The following is a 7,702-nucleotide window of genomic DNA, read 5'->3' on the forward strand; positions in this document are numbered from 1 at the left end:
GTCCTCTTAGAATGTGCTATAACACCATGAGGTACATACCACCATCCCTATCCCTACCCACACCATCTTAGAATATGCTATAACCCAATTACATACATACCATCATCCCTATAAAACAAATGCAGAAATCGAGGCTCAAACATCATGTGATTTCCCTAATGTCACCCCTTAAGGAGTAATAGAGGTACAATTTGAACTGAATTAGCCTAACTGTGAAACCAGGATTCTTAACCACTATTCCATACTCAGTGTGTTATCTCCCCATCCCTCTGGACTGGATAAATGTCTCTGCATCTTCAAGGGCTGGTGGAGCTCCTGGCTGTGGTTTCTCACTCTCCTAGAACTGCTCACTCTTGAAGCCAGTAATCTTTTCTTAGCACTACTGGCACAGAATATAAAATCTAAATATTGTCCATCTACTAACATTTCTTTAACCAAGTCCCCAAACCAAAAGGGAAGAAAGCAGCTATCTTTTACATGATATTATTGTCTCCCAAGCTATCTGGGAACCTTCAGGATGATTAAAGTGCCTCTCATAGCCAGTTGCAATGACTCTGAGTCCTGGATGATTCACAGAAAAAAAGAGGTGGGGAGGACTACTTGGCAATTAGGAAGGAGTATGATCACAGTTATGAAAGCTATAAATATCTTTCACATGCCTTCTGCAGACTGGGTTGCAAAATAAGAAAGCTCCGATATGCTATTTATTAGTTATCAAAAAACACAAAGTTGTACTTCAAAAATATCAATAAATCTCTCTCTATTACCTCTTGATAGGTAGAGCCCAATTAGGAGCTTCCAAGAAGCTGGGTTTGGAGTCCAGCCACTTCCTGACTGAGCGCTCTGCTGAACACTGCAGCCGGTTAATCACAGGAGGAGACAGGATGGCTCCCATGTCAGGTATGCTGCAGGGCCATGGCAGGAGGAAGAGCTGCTTGTTGTCTACTAATGAGTCAACCTGGATGCCCAGCGGGCTCTGCTGGGCTCAGTGCCCTTGTTTGTAGGAAGTATCCTCAGGATTCATCTTAGTTCCAGCCCAGAATGGAGGTTAAGTCAGGAGCCATCAGAGAACGTAGGAGGCCTTGCCACCACGTGAAGGTGAGCCTACCTATGAATCCAGAAGTAGAGAAAAAGATATCGGCCTTTTCAGGCATCCTGAGCTATTGTGGGCAGCTCCGCTGAAGCTCTTGAAAGCTCTGCTGCTTTCATGTAGTAACTATTTATGGACTACTAACTAGGTACCAGGCACTGACAGTATTGCTCTGTTCAAGTCAATAAACATTTGCTGAGTACCTATATGTACAACCACTTTACCAGGAAGAAAGGATTTACACCTAAAAAAGGTGGCCTTCCAGACTCATGTGTGACTTCCTGCTCATCTCAGCACCCTGGGTGTCACGGGCTTTCTCAGTGCCCCGCAGCAGGAAGCAGTCCAATTTACTAGAAAGAGCAATAGACAAGGAGCCAAAGTTTATGTCTGGTCTCTGCCACTCACCCCATGTATGATTTAGGCAAGTCACTGAACCATCCCCCCTCAGTAGTTTCATGTGCAAAAAGCAATCTGACAGGCTAAGATCCAACATGACAAATCTAAGGATGATTATTATTGAAATAGGAGGAGGGAAAAGAAAACAGGTATTTCCACCCTATTTAATTTAAATGTTACATCAGACAAATGAAATTGCCTGTGACTAATAAGAAAGACTGGCTGGGCATGGTGGCTCACGCCTATAATCCCAGCACTTTGGGAGGCCAAGGTGGGTGGATCACCTGAGGTCAAGAGTTCGAGGCCAGCCTGACCAACATGGAGAAACCCCATCTCCACTAAAAATACAAAATTAGCTGGGTGTGGTGGCACGTGCCTGTAATCCCAGCTACTTGGGAGGCTGAGACAGGAGAATCACTTGAACCCGGGAGGCAGAAGTTGCGGTGAGCCTAGATCACACCATTGCACTCCAGCCGGGGCAACAAGAGCAGAACTCTGTCTCAAAAAAAAAAAAAAAAGAAAAGAAAAGAAAAGACAAGATATGGGAAAAACTGAAACACAAAATCAGCCCCAGGAAGATGTGGCCATAAATAGATAGGTTTATTTTCAGGGCTACTCCAGTTAATTTTTTTGGTATCCACCTCATTCAGGGCCCAAACATGAAATGCAGCTCCTACCCCCCACCCCTTCCAGAATCACTGGATCCCAGCCATGGGAGGGCCTACGAGCCCATCTCTTTCAGTCTTCTGCACCCACAGGACCCCCAGGCACCAGTATTCTGGAAGAGGCTTCTTCTTCCGGAGACTAATGTATTCAGTCTTCACTTGAATACGTTCAAAGGTGAGGTGCTCATTGTTTGGTAATATAACATTCCATTTTTCCCAGCTCTGATGAGTAGAAAACATGAAATCCAAAACCATCCATTGGTCCTAGTCCAGCCCCTCTGACACTACCTGAACTCATCTAACCAACCTTCTCCAGGGCAGCCTTTGACCCAGTCCCTCATTCTCCTCTCCTTTATAAGAACTCCTTTAAACTGCTTTGGGGTGCAGGGTGCGGCAGGGGGCATTCTGTTAATAGGACCCAATCCTGACATTACTTGGGTCCTATTAACAGAAATGAGTTCTTTCTCCTACTTATTCAGAAGTTGACACCAGGCATAAAACGATAGGCATGACCTTTTCAGCCAGACCCTAGGGAGGAGATTCTAAAAATATCTCTATGTCCGCAGGCATCATGGCCAGAGCCGACACTATGAATAACCCTCTGTGCTCCCTGGAGACTCAGGCGACAAGAAGGGACCTGCAGGCCAATTTGCATGTTGGGGTGCAGGGGGAGTCATCGGCCAGGACTGGCCTTTGTCTTCTAACGGCTGAGGCATGGCCCAGGGCAATGGAGGCCCCATCCATCCCTGAATCATGAGGTGGCCCAGAGAAGATGAGAGGGTTAGGAGAATGGGGGCTTTGTCCTTACCATAATCGTAATCATTTCCCTCAATATTTGAGAATTATAAGCAAGGACTTGGACTTAAATTAACTTAGGATTAGACTCAAATAATGTTATAGTATATTGATTAAAATATCATATCTGGCTATACTAAGCCCAGGTCACTGGGTAGTAGAAGGGCTTAATCCCAAAAGTATTATCAGTTAATAGTAACAATAATAACTGACATTTATTGAGCCAGTCACTGCTTTAGTTGTAGTTTAGTTCTAGTATCCCCACAACAACCCTATGAAGAAGTATATAATAACTCAGGGATGGACGGGATCTCCATTGCCCTGGGCCATGCCTCAGCTGTTAGAGGACCAAGGCCAATCCTGGCCGATGACTCCCCCTGCACCCACACATGCAAATGGGCCTGCAGGTCCCTTCTTGTCACCTGAGTCTCCAGGGAGCACAGAGGATTATTCATAGTGTTGGCTCTGGCCATGGTACCTGTGGACATAGAGATATTTTTAATGTCTCCTCCTTCTCATTTTATAGATGAGGAAAGTGAAGCTGAGAGCAGGTAAGTAACTTGAGTAAAGTCACACAACAGTGACTGGGCCCGTTGACTGAGAGCCTGAGCTCTTAACCGAGAGGCAAAAACAGAGAAAGAAGGAAGCCATCTTCCACAGCTGACAAGTTATTCAGATCAGACCAGGGTCTCTGTTTAAATGCCATCCACCACTACATGTCTGCTTCTCCTGAGAAGGAACCAGGGCAGGCTCTCACAGATGTGGAGTCTCTAAAGGCCTCTGGTCCCAGCAGCTCTGCTGCCTGCAATCTAGGCTCTCTGTCAGCTGGCTGGCGGTGGTATGCCTGGATCCCCAGGCTCCCTGCCCCTGCTGCCACCTGTGCCTGCCTGACTGTGCATAGGCACTTGTTCCTCCAAGCCTGGACTAAGCCCCCGGACCCTCAAATTCAGGGGGTCCACTTGGTGATTCCCAAACATCAGCCAGCCACACGCTACCATCACAATTTTTAGAATATCTATGGACCACTATTTACTTCATGTGTTTCTGCAAAATAGCTTGTTTGTTTGTTTGTTTGTTTTGAGACAGAGTTTCACTCTTGTTGCCCAGGCTGGAGTGCAATGGCGCAATCTTGGCTCACTGAAACCTCCATCTCCCAGGTTCAAGTGATTCTCCTGCCTCAGCCTCCCTAGTTAGCTGGGATTACAGGCATGTGCCATGACACCCAGCTAATGTTTGTATTTTTTAGTAAAGATGGGGTTTCACCATGTTGGTCAGGCTAGTCTTGAACTCCTGACGTCAGGTGATCCACCTGCCTCGGCCTCCTAAAGTGCTGGGATTACAGGCATGAGCCACCATGCCCGGTCTATTTATTTTTACTTAGCTGTGTTTAAACAGTAATATCTGTGAAATCACAAGCTGATATATTGGTCAATTTTTTTCTAATATGCATGAAAATGCACAACTATTAAAGGGTTTTTTTTTTTTTAAATTTCCCATCAGTAATACCTAAACCACTAATGGAACACACTGCCTTATCAGATGTACAAATCTCTTTTACAACACTGTAAACTGTGATCAATCGGCCATCCCTCCAAAACTCTAGTGAAGGGACTCACCACTTTCTGACTGTTACCTAAACATGTCCTTCCCAGCTACATGGTCCAACAGCTCTGGAAGGGCACCAGGCAGGGCTAAAGAGACCAACGGGAGAAACTGTAATTTTTGCTTTTTTTTTTTTCAGAAAGAACCTCATGAGGGACAATGAGGCTTCAAGGTCAGAGGTAGCTAGAATTTCAGCTCCACTACTTATTTTAAGTTCCTAAGCAAGTGACAACTTCTCTGAGCCTGTTTCCTCATTTTCCAAGGGGATTATAATACCCACCTCAAAGAGTTGTGCTATGGATGAGATCACATATTTAAAGTATCTAGTACAGCTCTTGGCACACCACAATCACCCAATAAATATAAATTCCCTCCTTTCCACAAGAAGAGTAAAATGACCTGGCAATGCTGACGAATGACTTTCCTTGGTAAGCATTTTCCTGGCTAATCTCCTAGAAACATTCCCATCATTCACTGCTCTGCATATGAATTTGGGGCAGTATTTTTCTTCAAACTTAGTTGAGAGCCTGATTATCTTTCCAAACAGTGAGTGAGGACCTGATCATTCTGAAGATCAAGACAGAATCTCTACCTTAAACAGCAGAGCCCTCACTATTGGTTTTCTGAGGCTAACAGGTTTCCATGACCCCAAAGGGAAAGCTGGCCTGCCTTCAGGGGGCACATTAAGGGGCAGGGTGCTAACCTGGGAGGGACCAACCCTGAGACTGGCTGGATGTTTAAGCCGACAGAATTTCAGCAGAAAAGCATCAACCATCACTGTCAAAAGCGCTGGGGTCTGGCCAGGCGCAGTGGCTCACACCTGTAATCCCAGCACTTCGGGAGGCCAAGGCGGGTGGATCACCTGAGGCCAGGAGTTTGAGACAAGCCTGACCAACATGGCAAAACCCCATCTCTACTAAAAATACAAAAAAAATTAGCCAGGTGTGATGGTGGATGCCTGTAATCCCAGCTACTTGGGAGGCTGAGGCAGGAGAATCACTTGAACCTGGGAGGTGGAGGCTGCAGTGAGCCAAGATCGTGCCATTGGACTCCAGCCTAGGCAACAGATCGAACCTCCATCTCAAAATAAATACATACATACATACATACACACATACATACATATATACGTACATAAAAAGCGCTGGGGTCTTTGAACAGAAGCTACCTGGCTTCCAGAAAAAGTGAAGCCTATACACAGACAGTCCTAATGAGTTGGTGGTCAAAGCCTTATCTGCACCTCTTTTCCCTCACTATTATGTGGCATTAAGGAAATTTTCTGCTGAGCAGAGTGACCTTGACATGTGATTTCTCGTGCTTTTCTGGGTATATGCAGAGCATTATAAGAAGTAATGATTCCCAAAGAGCCCGTCTAATCTGACAATTTTCATCAGCCTCCAAGGGGAGATTTTACCTTTTGCTCATTTCTCAATTTTTTTTTTTTTAGTGTTACTATAAAAAAGAGAGGGAGAACAAGATCTATAACCTTTAATATGTCCTTGCAAAAGTTAGAGGTATGACATAAATGTTCTCTTTCACTCATCTTTGCCACCAGTCAGCATTTCTCAGCAGGTGGATCAAATATACAACTGGTCAAACTTCCCTCTTTCTCTAAATCTTAGAGATACTCTCCAGGCATCACATGTGAGTTTGGCCAAAAAACCATGGCTACTAGACTCTTAGACTACTGGGACCAAATAACATCAATCTAGGCTATTAGATCCTGACCACTCTAATCTCAACCAATGTCGAGTCCACATGTGGGAACATGAATTGTAAGGACCCTGGAAATAAAAGTCAGATTCTGGTTATTTACAAATCTTGTTTGATATGAACAAAATCTATTATCCACCTTTTATCCTAAAACATCTTTTGCTTCTGATACTGAAACCACTAAAAAAAAAAAGAAAAGAAAAGATTGAAATACAGTTTAAATGCTTTATAGTAAAAATTAATAACGTTCAGCACAAAATCAATACTTAATTATTCATCATTAGCTATAATAAGACTACAAATAAGATGATGGTACTCGTTAGTACAGCCAATTGCAATTGGTTTAATAAGGGTCTCTATTAGAAAGTTGTATAAATGAAAAGCCAAGGATTTGATAATTCAGTACAATTTTTAAAACATAACCCAACTATTTCAGGCTTATCAAAATCCTTAATTTTGATACATTGCACATTTCAGCTTCAAAATAAAGATAAATATTTTGGGTTTTAGCCCTTTAAAAACTATTGCTGTGCTTCCTCTCTTCTCTGCTCCCGCCTCTCTGGAATCATTCTTTTTTTTTTTTTTTTTTTAAACAGGATCTTGCTCTGTCACCCAGGCTTTAGCATGGTGGTGTGATCATAGCTCACTGCAGCCTCAACCTGCTGGGCTCAAGCCATCCTCCCACCTCAGCCTCCCCAGTAGCTGGGACTACAGGCACATGACACCACACCTGGCTAAATTTTTAATTTTTGTCAAGACAGAGTCTTGCCATGTTGCCCAGGCTGGTCTCAAACTCCTGAACTCAAGCAATCCTCCCACCTCAGCCTCCCAAAAGCTGGGAATACAGTCCTGAGCCACCACACCCATCCTAAAATCATTCCTTTTTTATTTTTTATTTTTACTTTTATTTTTTGAGATGGAGTTTTGCTCTGTCGTCCAGGCTGGAGCGCAGTGGAGCGATCTCGGCTCACTGCAAGCTCCACCTCCCGGGTTCACGCCATTCTCCTGCCTCAGCCTCCCGAGTAGCTGGGACTACAGGCGCCCGCCACCACTCCCGGCTAGTTTTTTGTATTTTTAGTAGAGACGGGGTTTCACCCTGTTAGCCAGGATGGTCTTGATCTCCTGACCACGTGATCCACCCGCCTAGACCTCCCAAAGTGCTGGAATTACAGGCATGAGCCACCTCGCCCGGCCTCTTTTATTTTTTAATTTAAATTTTTTTGTAAAGATGGCGTCTCATTATGTTGACCACACTAGTCTCAAGCTCCTTGAGTGATCCTCCCACCTCAGCCTCCCAAAGCGCTGGAATTACAGGCCTGAGCCATGCCCAGTCTGGAACCATTCTTTATCAATCTTGGGAACTCTTCTCCATTCTTTTATTAAAATCTGCAAGGAACTATGTCTCCCTCACACACATACACACATTCACTCAGCCTCCACA

Source organism: Macaca nemestrina, chromosome 14 (genome assembly GCF_043159975.1).
Source record: "Macaca nemestrina isolate mMacNem1 chromosome 14, mMacNem.hap1, whole genome shotgun sequence".
NCBI lineage: Eukaryota > Metazoa > Chordata > Mammalia > Primates > Cercopithecidae > Macaca > Macaca nemestrina.